The sequence below is a fragment of the Armigeres subalbatus genome, chromosome 2 (genome assembly GCF_024139115.2).
Source record: "Armigeres subalbatus isolate Guangzhou_Male chromosome 2, GZ_Asu_2, whole genome shotgun sequence".
Taxonomy (NCBI): Eukaryota; Metazoa; Arthropoda; class Insecta; order Diptera; family Culicidae; genus Armigeres; species Armigeres subalbatus.
Window position 1 is genome coordinate 315,346,088 of NC_085140.1, and position 24,339 is coordinate 315,370,426.

General features: G+C 39.8%; 1 protein-coding gene across 3 annotated transcripts in view; it reads left to right on the forward strand.

Annotated features, from left to right (window-relative positions):
• Positions 1-2,928: 2,928 nt before the first annotated feature.
• LOC134212634 (netrin receptor unc-5-like) overlaps positions 2,929-24,339 on the forward strand; it is a 478,948-nt gene continuing 457,537 nt past the window's right edge. For all 3 annotated transcript variants that reach the window (XM_062690650.1, XM_062690652.1, XM_062690651.1), the window contains exon 1: positions 2,929-3,451. The gene's annotated coding sequence lies outside the window, so the exon portion shown is untranslated. The remainder of the gene's footprint in view (positions 3,452-24,339) is intronic.

Consider the following 24,339-nt stretch of genomic DNA (forward strand, 5'->3'; position numbering starts at 1 on the left):
TCTAGGCGGCTTATTGGGCCTGCGCAAACCTCCTGTCTCGTCGGAGGCCGTCGTGTCAGGGCTGTTTAGCGTCCCACCTAACACCAGGACTTGGGCTTGTGCGCTTTGAGCGGCACACGGTCGCTGGTGGGGCCTACTTGCGGATACATGCAGCTTTTTATAGAGGTTTAACAGGGCCCACTGTCAAACCCCACCACATCCTAGGCAAGCCCCACAACTCGCAGATGGCCTGGGGAGGGATCGTCAAGCCCTTGGACATAGTCCCTGCTGCCCCCAGAAAACTAAAGTTGTTGATTATTGCAACGTATAGCATAGCAGTACATGTTTTGAAAATATTTGTTTCGATTTAAAATGTAAACACACATTAAACCGTCTAAGACGAATTAAGTACTGTCCATTTAATTCTACCAGTTAATTTTCGTTATCTTTGCAGATACGTATTTCGACCACAACTGTTGTGGTCGTCTTCAGTGTCTTGTGCCGGCTCGACTTAGTCGACTTAGTCGAGTTAAGTACAAGACACTGAAGACGACCACACAGTTGTGGTCGAAATACGTATCTGCAAAGATAACGAAAATTAACTGGTGGAATTAAATGGACAGTACTTAATTCGTCTTAGACGGTTTAATACATTCCACTAAAAGTGCTCAATATATTTTTGTAAACACACATTGTTATTGCATGTTTTGTCTTAAAAATGATCATCTTCCCCCCAGTTGACGGTACTTGAAACAGTGACCCATTCTCACCCCCATTTGACCCATTGTCACCCCCGACGACGGTACGCATAGTATAACTAGTGTAAGCTGCGATCATTTTCTTCAAGTCGAGTCAAGTACAAGACACTGAAGGCGGCCTTACTGTTGAGGTTGAAATACGTATCTGTCAAGATACAATTAAGTGGTGGAATTTCAATGGGATTGTACAAACTCGTCTTATGACAAGTGAAGACATTCCACTAAAAAGCTCAATAATTTTCTTAACAATATGTAGATGTTCGAGAACATTGATGGAAATGGGTAGTCCACATATTGCAAGGGAGGTTAGACGGAATCTGTAAGCAAGAGTCCCCTTAATATGCGTGACCTGATAGGATATAGAATATTTATGCCGATAGATATTTATTTATTTATTCAGACTAAGGCCGAAGTGGCCTGTGCGATATAGAAGAGTCTTCTTTATTCGGCTCGGTCCATGGCTACACGTCGTCAACCACGCAGCCCACGGAGGGTCCGCAAGTCATCTTCCACCTGATCGATCCACCTTGCCTTCTTGTGCCCGTCGGATCGTTGTCGAGAACCATTTTCACCGGGTTACATTCTGGATACGTGCCCGGGCCATCACAGTCGTCCGATATTCGCGGTGTGAACGATGGATGGTTCTCGCAGTAGCTCATTCATTCGTCTCCTTCACGTACCGTCCGCCATCTTCACCCCACCATAGATTGTACGCAGCACTTTCCTTTCGAAAACTCCAAGTGCGCGTTGGTCCTCCACGAGCATCGTCCAGGTCTCGTGTCCGTAGAGGACTACCGGTCTAATGAGCGTTTTGTAGATTGTGAGCGTTTTGTAGATTGAAGCGTTTGCCCATAAAACCCGCCTGGTACTGCCCCATGAACTCCGATAAATATATATGCTGTTATTTTCATTCGAAATATTCTTGGTGACAAATGTATGGTCAATAAATGACTTATTTAGTATCAAGATAAAAACAGTGATGCACATGTTCAAAATAAAAAAAAAATTAAAATCGGCAAAAAAAATATTTTTTTTTCGCCCCCTCAATATTTTTGGAAAGTTGAAGGGGGGGTGACATAAAATAAATTTAATATTTGTATCGGCCTTATTTAAATTTAATAAGAACCGATGTCGCATTTAGTTGTCCTAAGAGGGTGGCTGCATGGCGAGTAATTCGGACACCAATTAACGGTTCTTGGTTGGCCGATGGCACTTTGGCCGTTTGCTTAGCGCAACAAACCGTTGCATAATTACCTATAACATAAAGTGTTTGGATAGATTCTACAAGATCCATTTCCTTCCCAAACAACTAAAATCGAAAGCACTTCTTGGGTATGCTGTCAGTTATTTTTATTACATCAACTTTCAAGTTTTCTCTAAAAGCTCAAGCGCAACACTCATTCTCGGAGTTACTCGATGTGAATTCCTAATAGTCCACTCAATCCCAAAAGCTCACCCACAGACGAAAAATGGAATCAAAACAAAAACATATAAAACCCCCATGCTACCATTGTACACCCGCAAGTGCCACGCTTTTCCTCGCATTTCTCTATGCTTCTTGTGGATTCGCGAGAAAAGCTATCCACTACATAGATTTTCTCCGGAGCGGTTCATCGTCGTGTTTCTACTCTCCGATTCTCACTTCATTAAACGATTACAATATGCTCTGATATGCATTTCATGACCCGATCCGATCCACTTCGCTCGGAGACACTTTGGGCCAACAGCACCAACAATAACAAAACCGCGACGAAACCTCTCTCTCCCAAGGCGACAATCAGATATGCTGCTGCTGTTGCTGCTGCTCATGGTTCATGTTGATACTCCGGCCACCTTCCTTATCCGATGTTTCCAAACAGAGAGTCGGCCCAAAACGTGAGAGCTTCTCGTTTATGCTCTGCTGTGTGTAACATTGGGTTGGACGGCACGCGGTTCCATGGTCCATCGTGTTTACATGCAGCGGGATATCGGTGGATTCGCTCAGTCCCTACTACGAGTGTAATGCCATGCTGCCCATCCACCTCCCGAGCCCTCTCCCGGAACGCGCACCCCGTTCAGTTCCACCGAGCGATACTGCCGGAGTTCCTCCAGTCCTTAACAGCCTATCTGTCTGCCCGTCCTGTGGCGGATTGCATGGCATAGCACGCGTTTGTAGGGTTAGAATGCTTTCGAAATGGCTTGCACTGTTCAGTCCGGTATCGGTTCTACTGCGCGCTGGAAGTGTGGATTATTCGCGTCGCTCGTCGCGTTGGTTAGTTGCTTTTCGCTGGATTTTCAGGCGCTCGGAGTTTTGTTGTCATCGGCGATACGCGCGCGTAGTCAATGAATGTGCTATGTCCATTGCACGCGGTCGTAAATATCGTTCAGTGAGTGCTGCCCGCGAAAGTGGAGTGAGTCATTTTGGGGTTGTTGATGACGTCTAATGTTCTAGTGCTTTGAACGACGCTGTGGTTTTGATGCGTGGCGAAAGCATTGGTTCGGATTAGGTGATGAATCGAAATTGATTGTGAATAATCGGTGAGAGTTGTATCGTACCCTATTTGGATTTATCGGAGGTTAATAAACTGAAACAGAGCTCCGTCACTTGGGATGATTAGTGAAAACAAATTACCGATCCGAGATACATAGGTTGCAAGGATAATTGAGTGTACAATTCGAAATAATAAGACTGGTTTGCATATCTTACCGCAAAAGACAGATGACGAATGAAAAAAGTAAGTATGATTGCGATTAATTAACCTTTTATTTGGCCCCTTTTTAAATGATATTTTTAATTAGTAGTGATAGAAATAAGTTTTGGATTGAATTTTATAAATTAGTTATGTGTCAGATTTTGCATTTTATGTAAATTATTATTGAATACTTTCATTTTTATATATAAGGAATGTTTAGAGCACACCCAATTATTCTTGTTGAATCAATTGCAAAATAACTAGGTTTTCAAATGTTTTTTTTTCTTGAAATCGTTGGGCTAAGTCAATTGATTTATGGTGCTTGGTAGAGAGACCTTTACCTTGTACTATTTCTCCAGGGATTCGGAATGTAAATATTTCGTTTATCGGGAAATGATTTTAATTTTCCTCTGCTTTCGGGAAACGCTTTCAACAAATTCACTCTGGAAGTGTTTACGAGTTGCTTGGAATTTTTTTACGAATTTCCTCGGGAAATTTTTTCGAATTTTCAAGAGAAGTTCTTTTAAATTTCTACGAGATGATAAGAAAATTATTTTGAGCTTTTTAGTGGAATGTCTTCACTTGTCATAAGACGAGTTTATACAATCCCATTGTATTCCACCACTTAATTGTATCTTGACAGATACGTATTTCGACCTCAACAGTAAGGCCGTCTTCAGTGTCTTGACTCGACTTAGTAAGTCGAGTCAAGTACGAGACACTGAAGACGGCCTTTTACTGTTGAGGTCGAAATGCGTATCTGTCAAGATACAATTAAGTGGTGGAATTCAATGGGATTGTATAAACTCGTCTTATGACAAGTTCTGAGATATTCTTTCGAATTTCCACGAAAATTCCTTCGAATTTTCAGGGAAAACTGCTTCGAATTTCTCGGAAAATTTCTTCAAACTTCACCGGGATTTCTTTCTATTTACCACGGAAAATTCCTTAGAATTTCCACAAGAATTTTTTTTCAAATGTTTTGAATTCCAAGGGGAAATTATACGAACATTCACAGAAATACATCTGAATTTTCACGGGAAAACCTCTCGATTTTCCATAGGAAAATTTTTCAAATTTCCACGAAAACATATTTCGACGTTCCTCTGGAAGTCTTATGAATTTTCACGAGATAATTTTTCCCGTCATAACTTCGTCATAACTTCGGCTCAATGGCATATTCGTTTCAATTTGAGACATTTGAAATGGAAGAAAAGGAAGAGGAAATGGAAATTAGAAGCATATTTGCACTCGATACGTATTTTTTAGAGATTTAGATATATTGAAATGCTTAAGCGTACGGATTCTGATGCTCCACGGTAAATGACTTCTGTTTAAGATTAAGTATTTATTATTTTGTCTTAAATATGACTAACCAAGCGTGATCAATTGAACAGCATCTGAAGCAAAGTACACTGTTTAAATTGCAAAGTGCGGAAGCATTTAGGTTACCATTTATAGGAAAGTCACTAAGACTCATGCTTTGAAGAGGGGTGTCCCAAAAACACTGAAGGCCAATGAGTTTGTTATAAATTTCTGCATTCCAAAGCATATGCACAACAGCCTTATTGTTTAGTCTCAATTTCGAAATACAAGCTCCGAAGTGGTATCAATCGAAGAACGTCGAAAGCAGATCGCTTTATCGAATCCATAAAAGTAACCATCTAAAGCAGCGGTTCTCAACCTTTTTCTCGAGAGGTACCCCTTCGCACTTTTGAATTAATTGAGGTACCCCCTAGTTTTTTGCTGTAAATAAAAATAAGTGTAACTCATAAGATAACGGAAATTAACGGAATATATGATTCTGGCTGAAATTTTCTTTATTCCGAGTTCTTGAAGAGAGGTTTTCGAGCCTCTGGAATGGCGGCTTTCGAACCACTTAAAAGGAGGCTTTTAAGCATCTTGAAATTACGGCTCTAACCCTCTTGAACGTAGGCTTCCAAGCCCCTAGAAGGGTGAATTCCAAGCCCCTTGAAAAGAGACTTCCGAGCATGTCGAAAGAAGGTTTCCGAGCCTCTAGAAGGAGGCTTCCGGGCCTCTTGAAACTGACACTTCCAAGCCTCTTGAAAGGAGGTTTCCAGGCCTCTTGAAAGGAGGCTTCCGGACCTTTTGAAATTGAGACATCCGGGCCTCTTGAAAAGAGGCTTCCGGGCCTCTCTGAAGGAGGCTTCTGGGCCTCTTTAAAGGAGGCTTCCGGGCCTCTTATAAGGAGGCTTCCGGGCCTCTTGAAAGGAGGCTTCCGGCCTTTCGAAAGGAGGTTTCCGGTCTTCTTGAAAGGAGGCTTTCGAGCCTCTTGAAACTGAGACTTCCAGGCCTCTTGAAAGGAGGCTTCCGAGGCTCTTGAGAGGATGCTTCCGGGCATATTAAAAGGAGGTTTCCAGGGCTCTTGGAAGGAGGCTTCCGGGCCTCTTGAAACTGAGACTTCCGGGCCTCTTGAAAGGAGGCTTCCGGGCCTTTTGAAATTGAGATTTCCGGGCCTCTCGAAAGGAGGCTTCCGAGTCTCTTGAAAGGAAGCTTTCGAGCCTCTTAAAACTGAGACTCCGGCCTCTTGAAAGGAGGCTTTCGGGCCTCTTGAAAGGAGGCTTCCGGGCCTCTTGAAAATATGCTTCCGGTCCTCTTGGAAAAAGGCTTTCGGGCCTTTTGAAAGGAGGCTCCCGGGCCTCTTGAAAGAGGCTTCCGGTCCTCTTGGAAAAAGGCTTCCGGGCCTCTTGAAAGAAGGCGCCGGGCCTCTTGAAACTGAGACTTCCGGGCCTTTTGAAATTGAGACTTCCGGGCCTCTAGAAAGGAGGCTTCCGGGATTCTCGAAAGGAGGCTTTCGGGCCTCTTGAAAGGAGGCTTCCGGGCCTTTTCGAAATTGAGACTTCCGGACCTCTTGAAAGAAGGCTTCCGGGCCTCTTGAAAGGTGGCTTCCGGGCCTCTAGTAAGAATGCTTCCGGGCTTCTTCTTGGAAGAGAACTTCCGGGCCTCTTGAAAGGAGGCCTCTGAACCTCTTGAACGCAGGTTTCCGAACCTTTTAAAGGAAGCATCCGATCCTCTTGAAAATAGTACTCCGAGGTGCTTAGATTGAGGTTTTCGAGGAGCGTGGAAAGATGATTCCAATTCTCTTGCAACGAAGCAACTGAGCTTTCAGAAAAAATACCTTCATGTCTCCGAATGTGTAGACTCTAAATTTTAGTTCAGAAGCATATTATTAACATCATTCAACATTTTGTTTCGATCAGGAAGCACAGAAGATTTTTAAAATTTGTTCATTTATCCTTTTGATCTTTTGTCTCATAGCCCTTAATCCACTGTGCTGGAGGGCAGGATTCAATAGTCTCTGAGTTACTGATCGCCTTGCATGATATATACAAGACAAAATTTTGAAAAAAATATATGCATATATCAAAACCTCATCAATAAATTTTGATTAATCTTGTTATATATCCGTCATTATCCATTTTTGTCCTAGGTACCCCCTGGGCCCGGCGAAGGTACCCCTAGGGGTACATGTAACCCAGATTGAGAATCGCTGATCTAAAGGAAGTAATTTAAACTCATGTTCGGACAACGATTCTTATTCGACCTCTGTTGGAGACTAAAAAGGTGTTGTGGACAGTACTCGGCTGTAAACATAATAATGGCACCTGGCGGCGTCGCATGAATCACGAGTTATTATTATTGTTATTTATTCAGACTAAGGCCGAAGTGGCCTGTGCGGTATATAAGAGTCTTCTCCATTCGGCTCGGTCCATGGCTACACGTCGCCAGGGGTGCGAATTCTCAATCTCAGTGACTGAAATTTGTTGGATATTGATACCATTCCCTCTTCACACTCACTTCCTAGCAGTGAAAACTGAAAATGGTTAGCAGCAACATGCAAAGATAAAGTAAACAAAAGACCTCTCTTCTCATTGCACACGCAGCCCGCACTGACAGTCTATTTAGTTCACTCGCTGCTGTGTGAATGCGACGGCCCTATATAAATGCATGGGTGAATGCTATCACTTGAAAGACAATGACAGGAAATTTGTGCCGAATGATGATCAGCTTCAGTCCGCTGTTGGCAAACCGAGTTTGCTAAGCTACTCCTGCTTTGTCGTTCTGACTGAAAGGCACCGTCATAGGCAAAGAGGAACAGAGAAAAATACAAAACAAAAGAATCACACTCAGCAGGCATTGTTGATAAATTGCACCACTGATGGCTACACGTCGCCAACCACGCAGTCTACGGAGGACCCGCAAGTCATCTTCCACCTGATCGATCCACCTTGCCCGATCCACCTTAACCGGCGCACCTTGCCTTCTTGTGCCCGTCGGATCGTTGTCGAGAACCATTTTCACCGAATTACTGTCCGACATTCTGGCTACGTGCCCGGCCCACCGCAGACGTCCGATTTTCGCGGTGAGAACGATGGATAGTTCTTCAGCAGCTCATGCAATTCGTGGTTCATTCGCCTCCTCCACGTACCGTCCGCCATCTGCACCCCACCATAGATGGTACACAGCACTTTCCTTTCGAAAACTCCAAGTGCGCGTTGGTCCTCCACGAGCATCGTCTAGGTCTTGTGTCCGTGCAGGACTCCGGTTTAATTTGCGTTTTGGAGATTGTCAGTATGGTACGGCGGCAAATTCTATTCGATTAGAGCGTCTTTCGGAGTCAAAAGTACTTAGCTTCCCTCTTCAGTCTGATGTAGGTTTCCTCCATCATTTCAAAGTTACGTGCCATAATATCTATGTCGTCGGCGAAGCTAAATAGCTGGACGGACTTATTGAAAATTGTACCACTCGTGTTAATCCCTACTCTTCGTATTACCCCTTCCAAAGCGATGTTGAATAGCAGACACGAAAGACCACCACCTTGTCGTAACCCTCTGCGAGTTTCAAAAGGACTCGAGAGTGCTCCTGAAACTCGAACTACGCATATCACCCGATCCATCGTCGCTTTGAACAACCGTGTCAGTTTATCCGGAAATCCGTGTTCGTGTTCGAATCACGAGTTATACCAGATGTAAAAGAGACTGCGAATATTCTTAAGCTTATACAACACGGAAAACAACGGTGGGCTAGACACGTTGTTCGTATGCCGAAAGAGCATCAAGCGAAGATAATTTTTAGTAAAGAACCTGGAAGGGCTTCGCGAAGACCGCGTACAGGATGGCTTTTTGCGAATCTGTGTCAAAAGGTCGAAGGTTAAAAGGTCGAAAGACAAAAGGTCGGAAGGACAAAAGGTCGGAGGTCAAAAGGTAAAAGGACAGATGCTTAAAAGGACAAAAAGTCGAAAAGACAATACGTCAAAAGGACAAAAGGTCGGAATTACAAAAGGTTGAAGGAAAACAAGGTTGAAAAAATAACCGGGTCAAAAGGTCGAAAGGGCGAAAGTTCGAAAAGACAAAAGGTCAACAGAAAAAAAAATAGACAAAGGTTGGAGTTATCAACTCAGTGTAGCTTCTGAACTCCTTGGCCAATTTCAACCATATTTGGAGCACATATTATCTTTCTTAAGGAGACGACGATGAGGGGTGGGATGATTTTTGGAAAAGGGAGATGGTGTGGGGGGAGGGAGATTGTATTTGATCATTAAAATAAACTTTAAAAAATATGGGGTTTTTATGGCAGTTTGAGGGCGGCATTCTATGACCACCTCAAATTAGCTTTTTCCCCATCAAACTTTATTCAAGACTTTGAGTCAGATGGAGGTAACAATAAAAGAAAGAAAAAAATTAATAAACTCAGTGTAACTTTTGAACATCTTGACCAAATTCAACAAAATTTAGAACAAATATCTTTTGTCTAAGGAAAGACTATATTAGATTGGGTTACAGTGTCACCCATATTAAGACATAAATTCTTTAACTTTAGCAGACGATCATAGATGGGATGGGACATTCATTGGAAAAGGGTAAGGTATGTGGGAGGTGAAGGTTATGCATTAGTACAGTGGTCTCCAGCATGCTTACTATCAAGAGCCGCACAGAAATTTCGAGCTGTTGAAGCGGGCCGCAGTATATTTCCAAAATTTATTTTCAAGTTCAAATTGCATATTACAAAATATTGTATATTTGAGCTAAATATATTATTCTTGTGAATCTTTTTCATATAAAATATGTACTTGTTAGGACATTTTATTCTACAGGTTTTATCGCCGTAGCTGACTTTTAGTCTTTAGTACCCTTTTTGCAGTAGTGCACTTGACACGAAGCTTTACCAAAGCTTCTTTTTGGCTCAGTTGGTAGAACATATTTTCAGCGGTTTTCCCATATGACCTTATGTCGATCGATTCTGTAGATTCGATCTTATGTTTTCTATGGTTGACGTTTATTGTGCACTATAACTTGTCGTAACAAATACCGGAGGGTTCTGGAAAAAATCCCATATGGGATTTTTGGCACCATAGTCTCGAGATTCTAAGAAGCATTCACTCAAGATTCTGAGCAAAATTCATTCGAGATTCTGAACAGAATTCGTTTGCTTCTTCTTCTTTTTCTTCTTCTTCTATGGCTCTACATTCCAACTGGAACTTGGCCTGCTTTTCAACTGTATTCTATTAGCATTTCCTCAGTTATTAATTAAAAGCTTGCTTTTCTATGCCCGCCATTGCATAAGTATGTATCTTGTGTGGCAAGTACAAGGCATACACTATGCCCAGGGAGTCGAGAATATTTCCAATCTCCGGATTGGAAATCCTACGCCTTTGCTCGCAAGGCTACTGTAGACTCCGAAATCGTTTGCTATTCTAAACAAAATCCGTTCGTGATTCTGAACAGAATTATGATCGAGATTCGAAGCAGTATCCTTTGGAAATTCGAAACTTTGAATAGAGTCAGATTAGGATTCTGTATGAGATTCTGAATATAATCCGTTTGGGATTTTGAACAGAATCCGTTTGATGGTTCTGAACATAAGCTGTTTTTGATTTTGAAAAGAATTCGAATGGTATTTTGTAAGCATATGCGGTATTTCGAAAAATTTCGTTTCAGGTGGTTCGAAACGAAATTCCGCGGAATTTCGCGGAATTTGAGCATGGCGAAATCTGATTTCTGGATTTCGTTTCGTTTCATAAAATTACAAATATTTCGCTAGAAAAAACTAGCTCTTAACGAAATTTAACGGAATGCCGCGGAATTTCGAAACAAATTCAGACTGCCTCGTACGGTCGTGATTTATCAAAAATTTTGGCTGCGCCGCTGAACACAATCATAAAGCTGTTTTCAAATCTTAACGTTTTCCTCATAAGCCCATTCTGAGTCGACAAATACGTATTTAGTTTTCTTCTATAAAACGTCTTCAGTGTTTTGTTATATGTTTTTTTAAAACTTTATTAATGAGATTTTTCTTATAATTAGAGTTCATCACTACAGTGTTTTGTTAGAAATGTCCAACAGAAAAAGATATATTTGTATTGCTTTTCTTGATTATTTGGTTGTTTTTTTATTACTTATGGAAAAAAAATTGTTGTAATTGTTTAATAATATTGATTTATTTATGGAAATTTGTATTTTTTGTGGAACATTTCGATATCTTCAAGGAAAATTCTTCTTTTATAATTGCCATTTTTGCTTTCAAAGGGCTCATTTGTTTTTTTTATGGAAAATTCATAATTGTTTTGCATTATTCGTAGAAATTTTATATTTATTTATTGCTCATACCCTGATTTCTTTTTTGGCAATTTCCTATTTTTTATGGAAAATTTCTAATTTATTAGGGGGAGTTTTTATTTTAGGCAATCATATACAGTAGCCGTTCGATAGCTACAACATGTTAACTTTTCAGTTAGCGAATGCCGTTCGACGTATTTTAGACGTCAAACGGTTGTCACTCGACCTCAGATGAAATAAAAGTGCATCGGATAGTGCAACTTAATGCAACTGTCATTGAGTTTGACATAGTGTCGAAGTTTAGCGGTCCGATAACTGCAAAACTGTTGCAACTATCGATTCGCTGTTAAAAATCATCGCAGTTAAATGACTTGAAGTTTTCAAACGTCTACTGTATGAATCAGATCAGTACATACAACTTTGTCAAAGAGGCAAAACCGTGGATTGTATGACATTTGCCAGAAAACCATTTGCCAGAATCAATTTGCCAGAATGGTTTTTGCCAGAAACCCATTTGCCAGAATGGACCATATGCCAGAAAGCCATTCCCCAGAATAGACCATTTGCCAGAATGTAATTTGCCAGAATGCACCATTCCCCAGAAATAGTAAAACTGGAAATTCCAATTGTTATTGATGGCTAAAGAATAGAAACAAATTATATAAAGAAGGTAATTTTGCATAACGTGGATTTGGCATTATTTATTAATAAAGGGATTTGCGGTATAATTAATTTTCATAAAAGGGATTATTCAACATATTGAACAATTTTCAGAAAGGTGGATACTATTTATCAAAAAAAAAACATATTTGTCTAATACAAACAAACTGTTAACGAATGGATATCATATTTCTTCGTCTCATTCCAGACGCAGACTTCATTTCAAAAATTAAATCATATCTACAATTGGATAATATCATTTTAAGTCATACAAGACGCCATTTAATTTCATTGAAGAAGTTATATCTACAAGTCTAAGCAAAATGTCTAAAAAAAAGAAATCATATCCACAATTGACATATTCAACAACGGACATGGGCAACCACCTACGTTTAAAGAAGGGATAACATCTTCTTCTTTTTCATTGGCATTACATCCCCACTGGGACATAGCCGCCTCGCTGCTTGGTGTTCATTCAGAACTTCCACAGTTATTAACCGTGAGGTTTCTAAGTCAAGTTACCATTGTTGCACTCGTATATCATGAGGCTAACACGATGATACTATTATGCCTCGGGGAAGTCAAGACAATTTCCAAACCGAAAATTACCTAGACCGGCACCGGGAATCGAACCCAGTCACCCTTAGCATGGTCTTGCTTTATAGCCGCGCATCTTATCGCTAGGCTAAGGACGACACCGGGATAACATCTATCCTTGCCTTAATCAGGGCAAGCACCTTTTTTTAAAGAAATGTATCATATCCACCAATCACCATTGCTTCATTTCAGACAAACGCAAATTTTTGCAATATTTGCAAAGAAGGGATCACATCCACCCTTGCTTTAATTCGGACAAGCGGCTACTTTTAAAGAAGGAATCACATCCACCATTGCTTCATTTGTGGCAAACGTCTGCTTTTAAAGAAGCGACCACATCCACCATTGCCTTAGTCCGAGCAAGCGCCTTCTTTTAAAGAATGAATTAGATGCACAATTACCCTTATCCGGAAAAGCGCCTTCTTTTGAAGAAGGTATCATATCGACCATTGCCTTAATCTTGGCAAACACCTATTTTTAAAGAAGGGTTCACATCCACCATTGCCTTAATCCGGGCAAGCACCTACTTTCAAAGAAGGTATCACATGCACCATTGTTTTAATCCTAGCAAACGCTTATTTTTAAGAAGGGTTCACATCAACCATTGCCCTAATCCGGGCAAGCGCCTAATTTCAAAGAAGTTATCACATTCACCATTGCCTTTATTCGGACAAGCGCCTTCTCTTGAAGAAGGGATCATATCCATCATTGTTTTAATCCTGACAATCGCCTATTTTTAAAGAAGGGTTCACATCCACCGTTGCCTTAATCCTAGCAAGCGCCTGCTTTTAAAGAAGGGATCACATCCACCATTGTCTTAATCCGGGCAAGCACCTACTTTTAAAGAAGGAATTATATCAACCATTGCGTTAATCCGGGCAAGCGCCAATTTTAAAAGAAGGAGTCACATCCACCATTGCCTTAATCCGGGCAAACACCGATTTGAAAGAAAGGATCACATCCGCCATTTTTGCCTTAATCCAGGCAAGCTGCTATACTCGGCTTATGTATGCATATGTCTTATATACAGATTAGGTATTTTCAATTCTATTATCGACAACAACAAAGCAAAATTATAAAAAATGTCCCTTATGCCAAATGACCCTCTATTTTAACGCTGTTCATAGTTATGCCAAAAGTTTATGGCGTTAAGAATTATTGCGCATACTGGGCAAACGCGTGCATGGCAAATAGATGATGACCAATTCTGGGGAATGGTGCATTCTGGCATACGACTTTCTGGGGAATAGTCCATTCTGGCATATTGATTCTGGCAAAAGGTCTTCTGGCAAATGACTTTCTGGCGAATGTCATACAACCAAACCGTGGCGTGAATTCCTATGGCCCTTGTGACGTATCATAGAGCGCCTCTTTCTTCTTCACCTCTTAGGCCGACTTCTTCACCTCTTAGGCCTCAAACCAGATTTAGGCGCATAACTAGGCCATAACAGCCACTACTAAGAAAAATATTATTATTAAGTTTGAGTTTTCAAAATAACTTCGTTTACAATAAATATTTAGTTACTTACCAAGATGGCTTCACATGTATTGCTTCTTCAACAAACCAGCGGTTCCTTTTCCGTGACGACCACGGAGAAGCAAAGCATTCCTCGCTCTCTTATAATGATGAGTGTCAAACTAATTTTCCTCTCCTAATCCTAAATTGACTGTGAGGACGTGACCGGTTCATATTGTCCATAGCAGCTGTTTCTTACATTCAATTGAGTCCTAAGCCCTACATAGTTTATGGTTGTAAACGATATAGTGCATCGGTCAAGAATACATGAACCGATGTAATAAAAATTATGATAATAGTCTAAGTAGAAAAAAGGTTTTTTTTTCGTGTATGGGACTTTTTAAGACATGTTTTAGGCTAGGCAACATTTCAGAACGAATGAACCATCAACCCAAAACGTCAGGCCCAACTGTCGAAGGTTGAATCAGGTGCCCTGTGGTGTTTTTCTAGTGCGTTTGAATCATATTATTCCGTACGGGGGTCTGATGTTTTGGTTGTGTTTTCGTAGTGTAGATGCAGTTTCGTTTCTTCTGCTTGTCGTTTATGAAACTGTCAGTGTGGAACGCACCTATCTTTTTCTTTTCCATAGTTCTCCTTACGGCTGTCAGTGGGGAATTTTCAATGTTGGATACGAAACGAACTGTGGTGTAGGTATACAAGTGTCAGTCTCGTGATTCCGTACGTCAAAGAAGCCCGAAAATGTGGAGGAGCTTTTTCCATCTATTTTAAAATTTCAAATTGAACCGTTAAACCAATTTTCCTTTCGACTTTTGAGTTGGAATAAAAACAAACTCGTTCAGGATGATTAACTTCATCGTTCCCTGAAAGAAAATCGAATTTTGATTTTTCATTTTAGGACCCAATTGAAGTCGGTTGAAGAAGGAAATTTGACAAAAAAGTTTGCAAGCCTCAAATGCACAAACACATAAACATGGACAAACAGACAATAGTTTTGTTCGTCGAGTTGATTGTATAAAAGACTATGGGTCACCGAGCCTCCTATGAAAAGGTTGAATTTGGAAGGAAATGATATCCTTTTGTTACAAGTTTTTGTAAGAGAAAGGAAAAATTATTTCTTCATACCTGGCAAACTGCTGCCGTAAAAACTTTGTGATCACATTTCTGAAATACAATCTAAAATCTTTGTTCAATAATATCTTTGTTCATTTTAGAAAGGTGCAGATTATTCGTCTAGCGAGCAAATGTATGCTATTAACAATTCTCTATCTGCGTATACACCTGGCAGATGTTGATATATAAATGAGTACCCCACTAGATAAAAACAATATCTATGCATTCTTTTTCTGGTTTTGAGTTAGCTCAATATCATAAACCACGCTGATAAGTCATTATGAAGTATGCTTTACCTAAATCACATAATTTTAAGTGAAATATGGTTTTTAACAGGATTTGAATCAGAATACTAAAAAAATCCCACAATTTATGTATCAGATTCAGATCAATTTCGGAGGCACACACTGCACGATGTATTTCTTTGAAAGCGGCACAAATGCAAGGGTTTTTCATTGGTCGCAAAGCAATTATTTGACTTCAAAAACATGTAATCAGAATTAATGTAAAATCAATTCAATAAAAATTCCGCGGAAAAAAAAGTTAAAGTTTCGTTTCGTTTCGTAAAATTTCGAATTAAATGGACCTTGATTTCGTGTCGTTTCGAAGCCTCGAAAGTTAAACTATATTTCGTTTCGTTTCGTTAGGAAAAAGTGTCTTATCGCATACCCTTAGTTTTTGAACAGAATCCATAGTCAACGTATTTGCAGGAAGTAAAAATCCAGCAAAATTTCAGTTCAATTTAGCTAAAACCTAACCTATTTTGAAAAATAAAAGCATTCTTATCACGGAGCAGTGTATGACATTATATTTACCTGTAGTTCAACATTTAGTTACTTCAAATCTGCGATTAAATACAAATTTGCTCATAACCCGGTGTGATAACATCGACATATATTTGCTGTCGACCTTCTTCTTCGCACTTTTGGGATCACTGCATTAGTATGTTAAGCATAATAACGTTAGATATAATGTATATCAGCCATAATAAACGCTTGGCATAATTTAAATTCCCAATTCTTTAGTATATCCGAGGCCCTATGAGATTGTAAAATTCTTAGAAAACCAATTGCTCGAATTCCTCTTAAAAGGCAAATCATCGACGATAATATTTTCCAGAAAATAACATTTCTCCAAAAATTACTTTTTAACGATTATGACATTTTCCCGAAAATGACATTTCGCCGAATATGTTATTTCCTTGAAAATGCCATACCTCTGAAGCGAGCGGGCCATGGGCGTAATTTATAACTGGGATGATAAAATAGAGCACGTGGTAAAATCGTTTTTTTATTTCCCATTCTTTAATTCCTTTCATAAATATGCATCAGTTTATGATTTGAATAGGCAAAATGCATAAGCGGTACTATTATTTCTTGTCGTAAATTCTTACAGAATCCTTCACAGGAACTCAGAAGTCATTTATGGTAAAACAGTTGTTTGCAGTATTGTTTACGAAAATAAAAAGATCGACAAAAATTTTCAAAAAAAAAAAAAAATAGGGTAGCAAATTCTACTTAGGGTATTACCGACAGGGTCCCATTCCCGGCGCAGGCTCAAAAACCAAGGATAGGACCATTGTTATTCCAAAGCTACTCCGTAACCGGTCGTTCAATCGAGAATTTACGATACAACTAGTTGAAATTGGATTTAAAGATGCTATTGCGGCTTTAGGCGGATGTGCCGAAGCGCAATAGCCTGCCGGACATACCATATCAAAAAAATAAACATGGCGGTCGTCGCTCGTCGGACCATGATGAGCAACCTTACGTCTCCGTGTAATCAATGCCTTTTTATTTTTAGAAAACTTGGACTAGTAGGGGAAAGGGGCAGTATGCTAAGCGATGACTGCTGTTTTATTTTACAACATTTATAACGTTTCCACGGGTATTTTACCTTATGCAACAGTTGAACAGAATAGACAGCTGATGCCATCTTAAAGTTGTAGAAAATCTCAATCGTATTGATAGAATTACCTACCTGGGTACCTGATTGGCTACAGCGTCCATACACCTATGCCTGGCGTATTATAGAGCTCCATAATCGTCGGTCTTGGGCGTTGTTCCTCCTGTTTCCCCGAACGTTCAAAGTCCCCAGGTCCGATTCCACCGCGTGCAGCCAGCGTGTTGCCTTCCTTGTGTGGCCTTCCACGAAATCGCCGGCCCCTATTTGGTTCTCTGTTGAATATCATTTTCGCTATTCTTTCTTCCGACATTCGCACTAAGTGACTAGCCCACTGAAGTCTGCCGTATTTTATACGATTCACAATATTATTTTCTTTGTATATTGATAGTATTACATTAAATAAAAGTGATGATATTCTGTTGTTAGAAACTCATGAAATGAAACGTCTTTTAGGTGACAGCAGCCAACGCACCACGCGTCGGAAAATCGGTATTCTGGTATGAGCAGAGCGTGGAGGTACATAGTGCATTGTAGATAAGTCCTACTAGGGTGTTTTGCTACGCCAAAATTACCACGTGGTTTGTCAAAATGTAGAGAATTAAGGTTTTTCCTACCTTCATATCTATTATTTTCGCATTTTTTCTCGCCAAACCTGCATCATTATAGGCCTAGATTTGTTACGTCCATCTTGTCCTGAATGCGTTAGAGGCCACTTCCCCTAGTTCAGAAGGTTTGATTGCTCAAGAGAAGATGTGTCACATTGTAAACAACGACCACAGCATAAACAGAAGAACAGATACAGAAGGATTGAGTGCTATCTATGCAGGCATTCTTCATGCAATTAAAAACAGAACGAATAAAGCAAAGCAAAATAGGCAAGATGTTTCACTAACGATATACTAACGATATTCGGAGGTTTTATGAGTCTGTCAATGGCGTGCGGAGAAAGACAGCGCCATCTCCCGTCATGTGCATCGACCAACAAGGGAATTTGATGACAGATAAAACGAGCAATGGGTAATGTTTTCAACATAACCGCGAGTAGACGTAGGACTTGTATAAACGTAACATATTTACATTTAACTTCTAACTTTTGGATCTATGGAGTTTGATTATAGGTATTGATATTGGAAACGACAACTTCCATGCTGTGTAGAATTTTTGTTTATTCAGAACTTCTGGAAATAAAACTAATAATTAAATACATAATCAGAATTGCTTTGTTTCTATCTATTAAGCCCTTATTTATTCAAGCAAATGTAAGGCATTTATAGATTTCTTATTGATGGTAGTATTTGAAGTTTAAAAAATCTATTTTCCAAATTTTCAGGTCTGGGCAAAATGTGCTATTTTAGGGGAACTGTCCCGTTTTCAAAACAAATAAATACAGCACCAATTCCGTTGCTTCTTTTTGCTAACATGCGTGCTTACTGCTGAAAAAATCACAAGAATAAGAAACAAGTCAAGGAGCAGTAACTCTGCTAAAATAGAGGAGGTACTGCTAATACATCAAAGAAAATTATTTAATGTTTTTATTCTAAACTCCGAGTCTACGTCAAGTTTAATCATACAATTTCTCTGAAAATGGAAAAAAAAGAATAAGATAAAGTTTATTTAAATATTTTTCTGGAAATTATTTTTTCGGACTTTTTTAAAAAATTTACATGTAATACAGCGAAATTTGTTAATCTAAAATGGATATTAACACTATTGCTGATTGTGCATCTGCAAATAAATGAAAGTAATTATTTTAATCAAATTTTTATTTTCATCAGTGTAGTTGATTTTTGCTTTTTGCTGGGGAATCTGAATTGTTATAGTAGCATCATGTTTTAATGTACGTGTCGTTTAGTACCAAACACAACTTAACATATGGTCAGTCATATGACATGACTCGTACCCATTCCGTTATCATGTGGATTATGAAACCAATCATCTGGATGAGCAGACAAAATCTCTCTAATTTTATTCTTCTTCATCCACCACCGATGCCTCAGCCATCATCGGCCTCTAGCCGTGAGCTCCGAGCGATGCGATGGGCGATTTCATCCATCGCAACCGACACCACTACATCCGACCATCATCAAGCACAGAATGACAAAAAATGCGCCCACTTCTTTCATGCATATTCGCAGACCCACCGGCAGTTCTACCGCTGGTGACTGCATGCCTTCGCTATGTAGGTAAACACAGCGAATGAACGAGCGAAACGAAAAATGAGCGAGAAAAAAGCACGTCAGTGCGCGCTGCTGTCACAAATTGTAATGACTCGCACACGATAGGAACTGCTTCTTTTACACACAAAAAAAATTTTGCGGTGGACCCGAAGGCCCGTGACATACCGCATTCTGATGTCCGTGTTAGGAATGCACGGGATTGGTTACATATGAAATTTTTACTGGCTTTGACAAGAATTGAAATTTTCAATAGCTTATTGTTGATAATCTTTAATTTCAATGAAATATGCAAAATGGTGGAGAGTTTCCGAGTCGATTGATATATAAATCTTTAAAATCCATCGAAAGATAAAAGCGCTAGTAACGTTCAAAATCTTCCCTTCCAGCGTAACGCTCTCGATTTCTAAAAATCTAAATGACACCCAGTATAGTAAATAAAGACGTAAGTCCTACGTCAAAACCGAAGTGGCTGCCAGGTGGAAGCAACACTTCGAGACTTTGTTGAATAGTGGAAGTGACAGTGCATCGGTGAACAGAATAAATGTTAGCGACGATGGACAAGCTGTGGAGTCGCATACACTAGATGAGGTTAAAAAAGCTATTCAAGAGCTGAACAACAATAAGGCTGCGGTGAAGGACCAGCTCCCGGCTGAACTTCTCAAACATGGCAGTGAGCAGCTTTATGAAGTTCTGCACCATATTATGTCGAAAATATGGGAAGACGAGGAAATGCTTGTTAGCTGGTTGGACGGCCTCACTTGCCCTCTCTTTAAGAAAGGGCACAGACTGGAGTGCGCCAATTACCGAGGAATAACCCTCCTTAATTCGGCGTACAAAATTATGTCCCGTATTCTGTTCAACAGATTGAGACCGCTTGAAGAGTCCTTCGTCGGCGAATACCAAGCAGGTTTTCGTGAGGGCCGATCAACAACGGATCAAATGTTTACCCTGAGACAAATCCTTGATAAATTCCGGGAGTACAACTTGCAGACACATCATCTGTTTATTGATTTCAAGGCGGCGTACGATTCAGTGAAAATGAATGAATTATGGCAAATTATGCTTGAACATGGTTTTCCGGCGAAACTGATACGGCTGATTCGTATAACGTTGGACGCATCGAAATCAAGTGTATGAGTCGCGGATGAAACATCGGCATCATTTGTTTAACTTAAATGGATTGAAGTAGTGTGATGCACTCTCGAATCTACTGTTCAACATAGCGTTCGAGGGAGCGCAAAGAAGCGGTACCATTATCATAAGATCGCGTATGCTCCTGGGCCTTGCGGACGATGTCGATATTATCGGGATTGATCGCCGTGCCGTGGAAGAGGCTTTTGTGCCTTTTAAGAGGGAGACAGCGAGGATTGGACTCACGATCAATACCAGCAAAACGAAGTACATGGTCGCTGGCAATCAACGTGGGTTCATTAGTGGTGGTGGTAGCGAAATGGTATTGGATGGTGAAACGTGAAACATTTGAAGTGGTAGAAGAATTTGTGTATCTTGGAACATTAGTGACGTGCGATAATGATGTTACCCGCGAGGTGAAAAGGCGTATTGCAGCTGAAAATAGGGCTTATTACGGACTTCGTAACCAGCTTAAGTCCCGTAGTCTGCAAACGAAAACAAAACTCGCGCTGTATACTACTCTGATTCTTCCGGTGGCTTTATACGGCCATGAAACGTGGACGTTAAAGGAGGCTGATCGGAGAGCTTTCGGAGTGTTTGAGCGTAAGGTGCTGCGGACAATACTCGGCGGTAAACAGAAGAACGGTATCTGGCGGCGTCGCATGAATCACGAATTGTGCCAGGTGTATAAAGGGCTGGATATTATTAAGCTTATACAACTTGGCAGACTACGGTGGGCTGGTCACGTTGTTCGTATGCCGAAAGAACGTCAAGTGAAGATAATATTTAGTAGAGAACGCGGAAGAGGCCGCATGCTTCGTGGAAGGCCGCGTACACGATGGCTTTTGCAGTTGAAGAGGACCTGAGGGCGCTCAATGTTCAGGGCGACTGGAAGCGATTGGCCCAGGATCGAGTCCAGTGGAGAAGGATACTCCATTCGGCGTAGGTTCATCGAAGAGCTGAAGCCCATCAAGTATCAAGTATCAAGTAAGGTGGGATAATGCTCAAATACCACAGGAGATATTTCGGGAGATGCAATAACGTTTTAGCTGCTTTATAAGACTGAAAGAGCCGATAATAGTCAAACAAAAAAAAGCTCAAGAGAAGCTTATTTACGAATTTATCGATTTTCTTGACCACCCTGTTTTGACATTTGTTACCTTATAAAATAAAATTATCGGAAAGAATGTATCAAATATTGCGAGCATTGAATAGATCGAATAACGACTTCACGTGAGATTTATGCATGACTAGACCATGGTGCCGCCATGCTGTTATTATTATTGCAAAGCATAAACTGTAATTCAAAGCCTACAGAATGGTTTGCTTTATATCTGGTGATAATTTCAAGGTCAAATACAATTACTCCTATTTGGATAGAATTCATGGAACTGTTATGTGTACATAAACAGTTATTTTATCTGTACCACGCTTGTTTTTGTTGTTTTTGCACTCTGGTGTTCCAATGAAAACGAGAGTGAGTGTAATTATGCCGTTACGAACCAAATATCAGTCACAACCATCGGTTTCTGGGAATGCCCTTCACGCAAAAAAGTTTTGAATTCCCGTGCAAAATTGATGACGGGAAATTCCAATCGGATCCCAGATTCGACGGGTAGAAATTTTTCAAACGCTCAAATTTCGAAACCGGTTACCGGTCGAGCAATTCATACCCACCACAATTCACAAACAAATTTTGCCCCTCGTCAACGGGTAGCAAGCACTTCAGTAAATTCCAATTTTTCCAATGTACCTCCGTATGCAAACATCGCCGCTGGTAGACAAAATTCCTCTTCTCACCATGAGGTTTATACCCATGTCCCAACGGAAAATAACGGTCATGTGCCGATTCAGGTAGCATGATCAAGCCTGATTTTGATTTTTTAACTGAACAATTGCATCACATGATTGATGCAATGTTCAAAGCAAATACCATTCCTGAAGCTGTTCAGGTTGGTATAAAGTACACACAAAAAATTGTTATCGGACTCCGTTTCAATGGATCCAAATAATTATGTGAAAGTTCTAAATTGGAATGCCCGCTCTCTAAAGGGTAAGGAAGATGAATTATTCAACTTCCTTTCAGTTCATAATGTGCATATTGCCATTATAACTGAAACGTATTTAAAACCAGGACTCTCCATTAAAAGAGATCCAAACTATTTTATCTACAGAAATGATCGTCTTGACAGCGCCTGTGGTGGGGTCGCCATTGTTATTAATAGACGTATCAAACATAAATTATTTTCTTCTGTTTGAAACCAAAGTTTTGAAACCTTGGGAGTTTCTGTTGAAACAAATTTTGGACAATTTTCCTTCATTGCAGCCTACTTGCCTTTTCAATGCAATGGGCAGCAAAAAGAATTTGTTGAAAGCTGATCTTCAAATTCTGACTCGCAACAAATCAAAATTCTTCGTAATTGGTGACTTCAATGCCAAACACCGTTCATGGAATAATGCTCAAAGCAATTCCAATGGTAAAATTTTATTTGAAGATTGTTCTGCGGGATATTATACTATTCAATATCCCAATGGACCAACTTGTTTTTCTTCCAGTCGAAATCCTTCTACAATTGATTTAGTTTTAACGGATTCAAGTCAGCTGTGTGGCCAATTGGTAACTCATGCTGACTTTGACTCTGATCACCTTCCTGTGACATTTGAAATCTCACAAGAAGCTATTTATAATCCAATCAGCTCTACTTTTAATTATCATAGAGCTGATTGGGATTTATATAAAACGTATATCGATAGGAATTTTGATGTTGATATTCCTCTCGATACCAAAAGTGATATTGATAATGCTCTCGTATCTTTGACAAATTTAATTGTCGAAGCCAGAGGCATTGCAATTCCTAAATGTGAAATTAAATTCAACTCCATTATTATTGACGACGATCTTCAGCTACTGATCCGTCTTAAAAATGTGAGAAGAAGGCAATACCAAAGAACTCGCGATCCCGCGTTGAAAGTTATTTGGCGAGATTTGCAAAATGAAATTAAAAACGTTTCGCTATTCTGAGAAATACCAACTTTGAGAATAATGTCTCGAAGTTGGATCCCAGTTCGAAACCCTTTTGGAAATTAACAAAAATTCTTAAAAAACCTCAAAAGCCAATTCCAGCGCTTAAAGAGGGAAATAAAATTTTATTAACAAATGGCGAAAAGGCTCAAAAACTTGCTCAGCAGTTCGAGAGTGCCCATAATTTTAGTCTAGGTCTCACTAGTCCAATTGAGGATCAGGTTACACGGAGCTTCGAAGACATTCTCAGTCAAGAGAATGCTTTTGACCCTTCGTTGGGACCCAATTTGGATGAAGTGAGATCTATTACTAGCAAATTAAAAAATATGAAAGCCCTGGGTGATGATGGTATTTTCTACATACTTATCAAAAAACTTCCTGAGAGCTCTTTATCCTTTTTGGTTAATTTATTTAACAAATGTTTTCATTTGGCATACTTTCCAGATAAATGGAAAATGCCAAAGTTGTTCCAATTTTGAAGCCGGACAAAAATCCAGCTGATGCTTCTAGTTATTGCCCAATCAGTTGGCTTTCTTCAATAAGCAAACTGTTTGAAAAGATTATTTTAAATAGAATGATGGTTCATATTAATGACAATTCTATTTTTGCTGATGAACAATTTGGTTTTCGCCATGGGCATTCAACCACTCATCAGTTATTAAGAGTAACGAATTTAATTCGGCTCAACAAATCTGAAGGATATTCGACTGGAGTTGCTCTTCTTGATATAGAGAAAGCATTTGACAGTGTTTGGCATGAAGGTTTGATAGTAAAATTGATGAATTTTAATTTTCCTCTGTACATCATTAAACTGATCCAAAATTATTTATCAGATCGCTCACTGCAGGTAAACTATCAGAATACTAAATCTGATAGATTACCTGTAAGGGCTGGTGTCCCCCAAGGCAGCATACTGGGGCCCATTTTGTACAACATTTTTACTTCTGACTTACCTGATTTACCACCAGGGTGTCAAAAATCTTTGTTTGCAGATGACACGGGCCTTTCAGCCAAAGGGCGAAGCCTTCGTGTCATTTGTAGTAGATTGCAAAAAAGTTTGGATATTTTCTCCACTTACTTGCGAAAATGGAAAATTTCCCCGAATGCTTCCAAAACTCAGCTTATAATTTTCCCACATAAGCCGAGAGCTTCTTATTTGAAACCTTCTAGCAGACATATTGTCACTATGAATGGGGTTCCAATTAATTGGTCTAGCGAAGCTAAATATTTAGGACTTCTGCTAGATCAAAAATTAACTTTTAAAAATCACATTG